The following is a 12,110-nucleotide window of genomic DNA, read 5'->3' as shown; positions in this document are numbered from 1 at the left end:
CTTTGATTTTTTAATGCTCAACAAATGTCTTTTCCCCCATAACATAGAAGGAAAAATAGCAGGATAGTTCACATTGACCCAACACTGGGTACAGAAAGTTCGGTAATTGTGCCAGGTACGGTGGGTGCTTGCTGCATTTGTATTCTTTAGTAAAGGCTTGTTAGCACCTATTATGTGGCATTTGTAATGCTGAGTGCTAGGAAAGCCATGGTAAATAGTTTCAGCCCTTGTAGAATTTTTTCTCTGCAGTAAAGGCACACATTTGTCAAATAATTTTTAGCTACAATCATAAGTACTGTGGAAAAACAAAGTATGCTAAGAGTTATATGGCAGATAAACCTGATATTCCTCCTATCAATTTCAGGTTCCGGAGCACGGAGAAATTAAAATACAAGTGTACTAGAGACCAAACCATCCCGGGCCCATAGGATGTCCCTGCAGCCTACTCCCCAATGTGCATCTGGCAGACCGTACCCTGGCCTGAGCAGGGCCGTCATGTGTGGAGTCTGCCCTATGCTAGCTAAGAGGCAGCCCAGGCTCCGCTTGGCCTGGCTTGTTCCTCTGCACAGGGCTGCACCCCCTGCCAGAAGAAGGCTGTTTCTCAGTATGCACAAAGACGCCATATGGACCACCAGGTGGCACAGGGGTGAACATTTAAGGGAAATTCAGTATTTTCCATAAAATTTTACTTTTAATTCATTTTCTTTAAAAAATTTAAACTTTAATATATGACACTCATGAATATTACTAACTTTGATTTTTATTTTTATCCACTTCCATTTCATTTATTCAATGCAACACAGGGGCTACCACAAGAAGGGGCACAGAAAGGTAAAGGTGCAAGCTCTGAGCTGGGAGAAGTGGGAGGCTCCCTAAGCACTGAGTCCACTCATAACTCGGGGCTCTCCCTAATGATTTAGGACAAGGCAGATCATGTCCAGTCTGGTACCATGGCTCGGTATCAGGGAGAACTGGCTCTGTCATGTTCTGGTGTGACCTGGTGTAAATTTCTTCAACTCTTTGCACCTCAGTTTCTTCATCAGCAAAATGGAGTGAATAGACTATACTAGGATTAACATGAGGACTAAATAAATGGCGATAATACTTGTAAGTGCTTGACCTAGTGTCTGGCACAAAATTGAGCTTCATAAACATTAGCTATCTTAGTATTATTAACAATTCATTATTAATAGTTGCAAATGTCCATAGGAATAAGCATTAGCGAAGCCTTGGCCCAAGGCCCCGAATTAGGGAATGTGAAATTCCTCAGTGTCAGGGACAAACATGTTATTTCATGATGTGCCCAAAGCTCCCTAGACTCCCCCTCACAGTGCCTGATACCCCCCAAGGGCTCATTAACTAACTGCTCCTTCTTAATGCACTGAGCAGTCAACAGGCACAGCGCCCCCACAACTGGGCATTTAGTTACAATTATTATTTAAATAATTTTTCTTTCTCTAGCTCATTGTTAGCATTTCCTCTAATCATATGGGAACAGGCATTAACTTCCCCCCCTCCCCCCCAGACAGGGTCTCCACTCTGTTGGCCAAGCTAAGAGCACAGTGGCATCATTATAGCTCACTGCAATGTCAAACTCCTGGGTTCTAGTGATCCTCCTGCCTCAGCCTCCGAGTACCTAAGACTACAGGCTTGGGCCACTGTGCCTGGCTAATTATTCTGTTTTTGATGAGGCTGGTCTTGAACTCCTGACCTTGGGTAATTCTCCCACCTAAGCATCCCAAAGTGCTAGGATTGCAGGCCTGAGCCCCCATTAGCAGAGTAAACAAAAATCTTTTAAAGTAGCCTATTTATTAGCTGTTCTGGCAAAAATCCTGGTAGTAAAGAGATTATTTAAAATAAGTACTTAGATCATCAATAAATTTCTATTATGTATTCTTATACTCTTGAGTTAGAAGGTCATCAAATAATTTATAAACAGAAAATTCAATCAATTCATGAATACAAACAAAGCTGGGGTATTATCTGTTTGTTTGCTGGGTTACATGCCTGTTGTGGACAGTAAAAAGCCCCTCCTGCAATCTGCCTCATTACCTCTCTGATCTATTTACAGATTCCTGGCAAACCGCACACAGGAGGATTTTTAAATAACTTTGCTCCTTTCTCTTCACACAAAGAGGATTTTTAAATAACTTATCGGTTTGGTTGTAATTTATTTTAGAGAATATTTTGGTGTTTTGGTTTTTGATTTTAGTTTTTTTTATAGCTTAACTCTCAGTTGAATGGATTCATTCATTTGTATTTCATTCAGTAAAAAATATATTAAAAATCTGGGTTAGGTTTGGGGTTCAGCATGTTTATGTGCTTTATTCCAGATTTTAGTTCAAGCTTCCACTGAAATCTTTGATTAAAATCACCAGCGACTGTTAGATGCAGTCAACAGTTCCAAGCTTCCCAAGGGGCCATCCTTCCTCTCTCTCCTGCACAGTCACCTCTACCCTCAGAGGGTAAAGCGGGCCTCTGCTGACACATTCCTGGGCTCAAATTCCAGTACCACCAACTTACTAGCTATGCGAATTTGGACAAGTTCATTAACATGTGTTTTTCAAAAAGCCAATAAAGTAGACATAACCGTGTAACCTCATTCTTATGAGGATCAAATGAGACAGTACAGATAAAATGTAGTATCTTATTCTATTGCTCTTTTTTACCTTGATGACTTTCTGTAAAAATGCTATAAAACAAAACAAAGTCATACTCACGTTCTTTTCTCCAGCCCATCTCACTATGATACTAGCAACCAATTTAATGCTTGCTGGTTGAAAGGGTAGTGGAAGCAGGGGTCAGTTCGTAAGTGGTGAGCCGAGTGGCCTGGAGAGACTCAGGTGTGGAGGGCTTCCAGTAAGTCCAGGCAAAATTAGCTCTGGCAAGCCACATGATTATAAGTTGTGGGGCTCGGGCCAGGATGACACTCAAAAGAAGGAAAGCTAGGTGAAAAAAACAAATCCTTGAGGAAGGTAAATGCAAAACATGTAGCAAGATAAGGGACTAGAGGTAACAGAGAAACAGTTCATGTAATATCATGGTAAATACAGCTAATAACTGTACTCATATTAACAGACACATAATTAGGGACTCTATTATTTTGGGGAATCCTGCATGCCCATCGAAAAGATCTCCCACCAAAGCCCTACAGAAGAATAACCAGAAAAGTGGTTGGGGAGCTCCTACCGGCCCACATGCTGCCCTTTCCCACGCAGGAAGCAGGAAGCAAGAAGGAGGGGAGGCAGGGGTGTCCTGGACTGGAGAGGTGGGGCGGGATGCAGGAGGCAGCGGAGCGAGGCCTCGGCCCCCTTCCCTAGTATTCAGTCCCCCATGTGCTGTGCCACACTTCTGGGAAGGTCTGGCTTTTCCCAAGCCACTGAGCCTGCCCAACCTGCTCTTACAGTTATTACAGGTTTAATAAGGTTAGAGTCACAAAAACAAATTCCCCAAGGCAATTTCTAGCTCTGGGGGCAGGCAATCCCTCCCCAAAACATGACTCCTTGGCTGGCCCCTTCCCCTAGCAGCAGTTTTCTCGGGGCTATGTTTTGGGGTTCCTGCACACGTGATGACCACAGCCCCTTCCCAGTTCACAGTTCCAGCGTCCACAAGATGGTGCTCAGTCCACACAAAGAAATGCTCCTGGGTCCCAAGTAACTGGTAATCCAGCCCCTCAAACCTCTCTCAAAATGGGCAGATGAGTAAGCGCGCTGCAGTATAAACAGAGCCTGGGATGTTTTCGAGAACAAAAAGCAAAGAGCACAGTGCAGGATTCTTAGTGAAGCATGCACTGATTTGTAATTTGCCACAAGTGGATTTTAGACTCTTCGGTAGGGGCTGGGGACGGCTCCACTCAATGGGAGAAATCTTGTCGGAGAAGTCCCACCAGGGAGAGGACAACTCAACTGTAGCCTCTGCCACAGGACAGCCCTTTGAAGGTTTGCCCTGCATATCCCTTTCCTGAGAGGTACATCTCCAATTCCTTCAACTATTCCCCTATAAAAAGAATTCTATAGAGAAGCCACAGCTCTCACGGTGTGACCAGAATATGTTTCCAGCTAGACTTTTAGTTCCACATACCTTATTATGTCATTCTCGGCAAATGGTAAATAGTTACTATCACCTTGGAAAGTGCTTGACCTCAGTAAGCCTCAGTCTCCTCATCTATAAAATGGAACGAATAATTCGCACGTCATAAAGTTTGGGAAGGGTTAAATGAGAGTATCTGAACAGTCAGCAGGTAGACGGCAAGTACTACTTGATAACCGATTTTATTTCTAATATATACATGGACTTTTCTTCCCTTGTTTTCTTCTTCCCCCTTGTTTTCCAAATTTCCAGGGCTGAATTTTTAACTGAACACATTATCAGGATGTGACCCTGTGAGGAACAGCTCTGACCAGGTTAATCCATCGATCAAAGCACTGAGACCACAAGGCAAGTGAGCACTTGGATTCAGATCTGGAACGCTCTAGAATTGCCCGGGATGGAACTGTTGGGAGTAACCTAAAAGATCAAGATGCTAGATAGAACACAACTATAGCCCAGGATGAAGCAGAGAAATGGAGTGGGAAGGGGGGGAGGTTTGACAGAGAGAGGGTAAAAGGCGGGAACACACCTACAGAGCATATTGCAAGGGTACAAGTCAAATCTGTCAAGCGTAGAACATAAATGTCTGAACACAATAATCAAGTAAATGAGGCGAAAGCTATGTTGATTGGTTTGATGTAACCAAGTCAGATTGTATAAAAAAAAAAAAATCAACACACTGTACCCCACATATGCATAAATGTACTCATGATCTATGTGTATATGACTTAATAAAAAAATAAGAACAATAAAAAGATCAAGATGCTAAGCTCCCTGGGGCTGATCTGTGGTCTCTGGGCTGGTCTTTGGTTACAGATGCCCAGTGCAAAACCCTAACCAGTTCCATTCTTTCAGCTCCGTGTTTCAACAAAGATAGCAAGAGTCAAATTTTCTTTTTTTTTTTTTTATTTGTATTTTTTTTTTATTAAATCATAGCTGTGTACATTGATATGATCATGGGACATCATTAAGAGTCAAATTTTCTAACTATTCTTCTCCATTACCTTACTCTCCCTAAGCAGCTCATTCTATTTGTTTTTCTCGGGCTCGCATCCCAGCATCTTCGTACCCTGCCCTGCCAGGGAATTCAGACAGCCTGTGATTGTTTCAATGCCTATATCTGCTTACCCAGCAGAACACCCCTGCCCCATCCTGACTCCTCCCAAAGGCCAACTTTCTGGACCCAAACACAGAACAAAGACAAGAATACCCAGCCCTATTCTTGTCTAGCCTGGTACCAATTGCAAATCACATTCACACACACACCACCTTATTTTCCTTCTCATGACACCTCTGTGTGCTATCAAATAATGCTTCCATGTCAAAGATGAGACTCTGAGGCTCAGAAAGATTAAGCCATCGTCCCAATACCATATAATCTGTAATTGGCAAGATTGGGTTTTCAACCCTGATCTTCTGACTCTGCCTCAACTGCCACTGACTTCTAATATGCCTGAACGGAAGACTATATTTACATGATTACAAATGTTAGTCAACATCAACCACCATTTCATCTTTTGGGTGGTATGCTTAATGGTCGTGCTTATTTTATGCCAGATTTAGCGTCAAATATGTACTTGCCACTCAGAAAAGTACAAGAAGTTTTGCTCTTTTTGCCAATAAAACATTAACATGCTGCTGACCAGGTGATCACCTATGTATTCCACTTCGTATTTTCCACCATCTTGTATTACCGGATCACAAAGCATTTTGTTTAATTTGTTCTGTAAAATGAGAATACCACCTAAGAGGATTACTATGATAGTTAAGAGGCAATGAATATAGAGACCTTAGCTAATAAATTTTCAATACATTCAAGTGGAGTTTTCTCAGAAGTGTCTGATGAGGTATAAGGCAGCACGAGCACAACAACTCAGAGAAGCAGAACTATTTCCTCCCCGGGCCTTTTTGAATTCTCTATTTCTCCCCTCACCTCGCAACCTCCCAGAGCCTATGTCCAATACAGAGGACAGACAGACACCTTGTACATGATCATCAAAGTGCTACACTGAGGGCGCTGCAGGCTCCGGAGTAGGCGGCCTTACACTGGGGACAAACAGTCCAGGAGGCGGGCCTGAGTCTTGAAGGATACAGACTCTTGGTGTCCAAGAGGGAAACGGGCATTCTAGGCAGAGGTCTACACAAAGGTAAGGAGGCATGAACCACACACTTGGGGAAAGGCAAAGAGACAGGACAGCTGCTGCCCGGAGGTACAGGGGCCTCCTAGGAGATGGGAAGGGAGCCTGGCAGGACCCTGTCAGGAAGACTTTCCAATGTCAGGACGAGCTTGGACTTGATCCTCTAGCCCCAGAGTTCTCAACCTCTAACTACATACTACAGTCATGTATGGGAACTTGAGACAACACCAGTCACAGGCCCCAGCTCGAGATTCTAATTTGGTCTTGGGTGGAGCCCGGGTATTGGGAATTTCTCTAAAGCTCTCTAGGAGACTCTAGTGTACAACCTGGACAATGGCAGGTCATTGAAAAGATTTAAAACAGGAATGATAAGACAGATTTGCAGACAGGTCTTTCTGCAGACAGCAGTCTGGTGAGAAGGATGTCTGGAGGGGGTGTGAAAAGGTGGCAAGGAGATAGGTGGGGATGAAAGGGGGGAAGATCTGCAAGGGATATGGATGGAAGAATTACCAACTCATCAGAAATCAGAGGAGAGAGGGGAGAAGAATGGTTGGTGCGCCGAGTTCCCTGCCTAGATCTGCCATTAACTGGTGGGGAGCCCAGACGGAAGAGCTGGCTTGGAAGGAGGATAACGCGTCTGTGCTCCTTGTGTAAAGAATGCGGGTGGCTCTCTCAGTCAGCAGACATCCAGAGTGGACTCCAGCACTGAAAGGACGCTGCGTTGAAGATCCAGAAGTGCAGTGTGCTGACACTCAGGGGGCGGCTGCAAACATGAGCGTGAATTTTACCTGAGTAAAGTGGATGGAAAAAAGAACTGGGCCAAAAAGGGAGCTTGAAGAATGGCAGCGGATACATCAGAATCACCTGGAGACCCTTACAAACAACTTTATTTCTTGATGTTCTTAATTCCCAAGAATTAAGAATTATTCTGACTGAATTAGAATAGCTAAGTGTAAGGCCCTAGAATGGTATTTTTTAACCTTTTTTATCTCACAGCACACTTGAACTTATAAACTTTTGCAGCACACTTAAATTATACTAATCAAAAGAGTTTAAAAAGGAATATGCTTAGGAATAATTTAATTAATGATCCTTACAAATTTTCACAGCATACCTAAGATTCTCTCGCAGCACACTGGTTGAAAATCACTGCCCTAGAATCTAATTTCTGAAAGCTTTGGACCAGACTAGGTGTAAACACTGCACTATTTTCCTACGGCTTCTGTAACAAATCACCATGAAATTGGTGACTTAAAACAATTGTCTGGAGGACAGAAGTCCAGAAATCAAGGCGTTGACAGGGCTATGCTCTCGCTGAAGGCTAATTGGGGAGAGTCCTTCCTTGCCTCTGGTGGCTTCTGACAGCGCCAGTCTCTCTGTGGTTTGTGGCTGTATCACTCCGACCTCTGCCTTTGTCTTCACGTGACCTTCTCCGCATGTGTCTGTCCTCTGTATGTCTTTTATAAGGACACTTGCCATTGGATTTAGGGCCTCCCTCTCATTTTGGATCCTTACCTCTGGAAAGCCCCCTTTTCAAAACTGGATCAGATTTACAGGGATGTGGACATGTCCTCTGGGCTCTTCCTCCAACTCATCACAGACACCAAGGTAGCAACTCAAATGGACAAATGGGAGTGGGGCTGAGATCTAGAACTCCAAGCTAAGTTCCGTGACAGTGGCAGAAGAGGAAGCAGAAGACAGGATGAGAGAGAAGCCATTTCAGGGACTAAGACATATAGCTGTACTCCCAAGTCTTGCCCTGCCCGAGGGACCCCAGGCTAGTACGTGTCCAGGGCACAAGACCACCCAAAAAGGACCATAATTATAAATTAACAAAAGGCTAGATCGTGTTACCCTCAAAATGAAAGTGCAGAGCTTTGAAGGGTTGAAAAGGCTTTTAGTTCATTTCTCTAAACTTGATTCATGTGATACGAAGCCAAGACTTCCTAAGATACTATGGCCCTTTCCTCCTCACCACCCTCGTAACTTTCAGTCCAGACAAGTCACCACGGAAGCATGGGACTGACTGATTATTCCTGACTCTCAAAACACTTCCTTAGAAGCAGACAATACTCTCAGCCACTAACATGAAAGAAATTCAGCTACCCCTTCTCACTGTCCACCACTGAGAGTAGGTTGTCCCGCCTTTTTACAATGATACATGTGTGTTCCACCATTAAAAATCCTACATTATAATTATTTGTGCCAGTTTCCTGACACATAAAGATTTTCTTCTGTCCCCAACAGAAGTCCTTCTTGGCAACAGGATTTCCAAGGGCAGAAGGTCAGTGGAGAGTAGAGAGAATGGAAAAGAACAAGGTACGTAGCCAGGAGGGAGCAGTCTTCAGAACTGAGTGGTCAAAATCACCTTATCACACTTTTCTGCAGCAGAACGTAAGAGGCACAATCCCCCGTCCCCCACCCCCAAAGACCAAAGCACCCACAGTACCTCCTAGCTAACCCACCTGCAATCTCGGGCAGGCCAGTCTCTACACAAGCCTGTCTCCATGCTTTGCCAGTGTGTTTTGCACAGCACTCCCCAGCACCAGCATGTGAGAGTCAGCTAAGAAACATGTTATGCACACTCCTGACACCATGGTCTGGGCAAGGGCTCGAGGCTTTGCATCTCTAACAGGCTCCCAGGGGACGCCCATGCTGCCAGGCCGAGCACCACACTCTGAGAAGTAGAGGTCAGACTCCAGTGCAGCAGCGGCTGATGGCTTTTCTTTAGTCAAATCGTCCTGAAACAAACTCTTAAATGATTTCACCCTGACACTCCTACAGCCCACTCTGCACAGCATAAATTCCACAACCTCATTTGTAATGGTAGAAACTTATTGCCTGATTTTCAAGAACAGCTCAGCTCCTACAACAACAACAAAAATAAATAAGAAATAAATGGGTAAAATAAACAGGACAGACTCCAGGAAAGGGTCTTATATGTGTGGTCCATCCAGTCAGGGCGCAGAAGCCTGAGGTAGACCTAAAGATGTGGCTTAGGTGCAGCTGAAGGAAACCAAGTTCCTTTACTTCTAGAGGAGGGGTAGAGGTCATGTGGAGACCATGATGTTGCCAGGGGCAACAACAGCTAACACCAAGCACTTTTTGCACGCCAGGCCCGGAGCTAATGCTTTAAAGACATTATAACTCAGCTCCAAGAGGGAAAACGGAGGGTTAAAAGATGTTTAGAGACAGGGAAAGAACTGTAAAATCCAGGGTATGCAGAAGGTCAGTAAGATGTCATTGGAAGGAGAGGGGCAATTCTTATGTCCTGGTCTAGGACTAGTTAAGAAGTTACTGTTAGAAACTTCAGAAAACATCCTTGGACAGAGCAGGCCCACACCACAGACCAGATGCACCAGGACATGCCCGCCGTGTTATGCTGTCGTTCATCACCTGACATATCACCAGGTCAGCCTCTGCAGGCTGGATGCCACCTGGCCGCTTTGCCAGGAACGTCCCTAGAGGAGGGGCTTCCTGTGATGTGTTCTTCCTGTTTCATCCTGGGGTTTAAATACTGAGAACTGAGCAACTTAGTCAAGGCTGTTATGTCTGATGCCTCACCAATATCCTTGAACATATATGTGGTGTCCTCTGCTGACCCCCTGATACACTTATTTTGCCTGATTAGATGGACACAATCATATCCGAAGAGGCCGATTTATATGCTATGACATGGAGAAGGTTCAATTGCCGTTACTTTTCCTTGAGCTGGGCCTTTGACAGCTTCAAGCCCAGCATTCTGCATGAGAAGACTCAGCAGGCTGTTCCTGAGGAAATCCAGACCAGTAGACTGAGTCAGCTGGTGTGGCTCTACAAGGCATCCAAGGCAGGAGGCCACATGCTGAATTCAGCCTGTGGATCAGATCCACTAGGCTCCCATCTTATTTGAAAAAGTTTCAGTGCTCTCCAGCCTGCCACCATCTAACCACCCTCTATCTTCTTGTTCCAAGCCCATATTTAACATTCATATTATCTTCCTGCCCCACTGAACTTTAGACTCTAATCTATAAAAATGTAAGTAAGAAGCACATATAGTTTTGTTCTGCCTGTGAGATTTCAATCTCTACACAGTGATCCATTGTTCTCCTAAAATTTAAATAATGTCAGTATTCAGGCTCTCTAAACTACACCAAAGTGCTCCATCTTAATGAAGGACAGGTGGTAAGAAGCTTAACATGGAATATATTTGGGTGACATTTTATTTCTTCAGGATCCCTTTGGTGTGTTCATTCCCATGGGAAAAATTTCTTTTGTTGTTGTTGTTGCAGTTTTGGCTAAGGCTGGGTTCGATCCTGCCACCCTTGGTATATCAGCACCCTACTCACTGAGCCACAGGCGCTGCCCGGAAGATTTCTTAATGCATGAATCCTAGGAGGCAGAGTGGTAGATATTAAATTCTTCACTTTGCTCCAAATTGTCACTTTAATGTTAGGGTCTGTTCAAGCTTCAGGAAGAAGGGTATAGTCAGTTCCTCATCCGTACTTCATAAAATCAGATTTACTACCAGAGGCATCCAGCTGTCCTTTGTAAAAGGGGCTCATATTCATCATTAGCAGGTGTGTAACAGAGGAGGTAATTGCTGAGCAATACACTGGCCTGTACAGTTGCTCCTTACTTAATCTGTAGTCTTCTGGGTTGACATGCTCCATCACCATGTCACACAAATATAACAACTCCCCAAAATGCATCACTGAAATGGAGCATGGACCACCTGGCTACCAGGACTTCAAATAACGGGGTCAACACAACAAAGCATATCCGTGAAGATCACAAGTACCCTCAAGGAATCCTCAGGGCTGCTTGATGAACAATGGTGGTCAGCCCTAGGAAGCAAATTTTACTCTAAAAGCGAGGAGATACGAGGCTGATCCCCTCAGTCTGGAGAGCCTTCTGACTGTCTCTTGGGCCTGGAGACCTGGAGGAAGCCTTACAACGCGCTGAGGCTGCTCTGCTCACCTCCTCCCCACAGTACAGCCAGCCTTGCCTGGCTCCAGACACAATGTGCCGACGTACAGAGGTCATCAGTGTGGCCTGCACTAGCAGATACTAAGTCTACGTATGCACTTTCCCTGAACAAACACTGCCTTCTCCCCCATTTTCCACCATACTTTCTCCCATGTTTCCAGTTTGAAGTCACTGCTGGCAACGCTGCGATCTCTGGAGGGAGGCCAGGATGGCGGCACAAAGCTCTGAGGCGGCAGGGGATTGTGAAATAGTCGCCTCTTCCTCAAGGCTCCGGAGAGGCAAGCGACTGGCAGAGCTGCCAAGCGAGGCCCTCAGTAGGTCTGAGAAACAGAGAGCTTTTCTGCTACAAAAACTCTGGCGGGTCTTACAAATGGGTGCACAAAATAGTTCAGGCAAAAGAAATCAACTGGAAAAAAAATTGCTGGGGAAGGGGAGGGAGGACAATATGAAAAACGAAATTCTAGTTAGTTTTTGTCAATTTTGCCCCCTCCCCAAATAAATCTAATTAAAACAGAATGACGTTTTCTGGCAGGTATCTAAATAGTTCTCTTGTTCACCTGCTTTTGAGTAGAATTATCTGGGCAGAGGGGGGATCAACAGGAAAGTTATATTCGTTTGAAAAAGTAAAACTCCCAAAACGAACCCCAAATGCACTGCAGATAAAAACCCACAAGACGCTGTTTAGAAGAATTATGCTTTAAATATACTGATCTAAAAAAACCTAAAGAACAGGCTGTTCTGTAGAATAGCTCGAGTTTCTGCTTGTGCTTTCATTTTAGAAAACAAATGTGCATAGACTCCGGAGTGGGAGGAGTTTCACACAGGGATCCAAGCTCACAGAAAATGGCCACCGGGTTGCAGAGACCTTAACATAAAAACAAACAGGGCACCCAAGAGACCTTCTGGGAATACAGG

General features: G+C 44.5%; 1 protein-coding gene across 12 annotated transcripts in view; it reads right to left on the bottom strand.

Moving 5' to 3' along the window:
* The window catches only part of ZBTB38 (zinc finger and BTB domain containing 38), a 129,379-nt gene that overhangs the window by 19,399 nt on the left and 97,870 nt on the right, over positions 1-12,110 (bottom strand). The window contains exon 1 of one of the 12 annotated variants that reach the window (XM_053598688.1): positions 2,721-2,804. The exons of the other annotated variants lie outside the window; for them this stretch is intronic. The gene's annotated coding sequence lies outside the window, so the exon portion shown is untranslated. Of the gene's footprint in view, positions 1-2,720; positions 2,805-12,110 lie in introns of those variants that run through there. 12 annotated transcript variants of the gene reach the window in all.

This window comes from Nycticebus coucang, chromosome 8, assembly GCF_027406575.1.
Source record: "Nycticebus coucang isolate mNycCou1 chromosome 8, mNycCou1.pri, whole genome shotgun sequence".
Taxonomy (NCBI): domain Eukaryota; kingdom Metazoa; phylum Chordata; class Mammalia; order Primates; family Lorisidae; genus Nycticebus; species Nycticebus coucang.
This window is presented reverse-complemented; position numbering and strand designations above follow the sequence as displayed.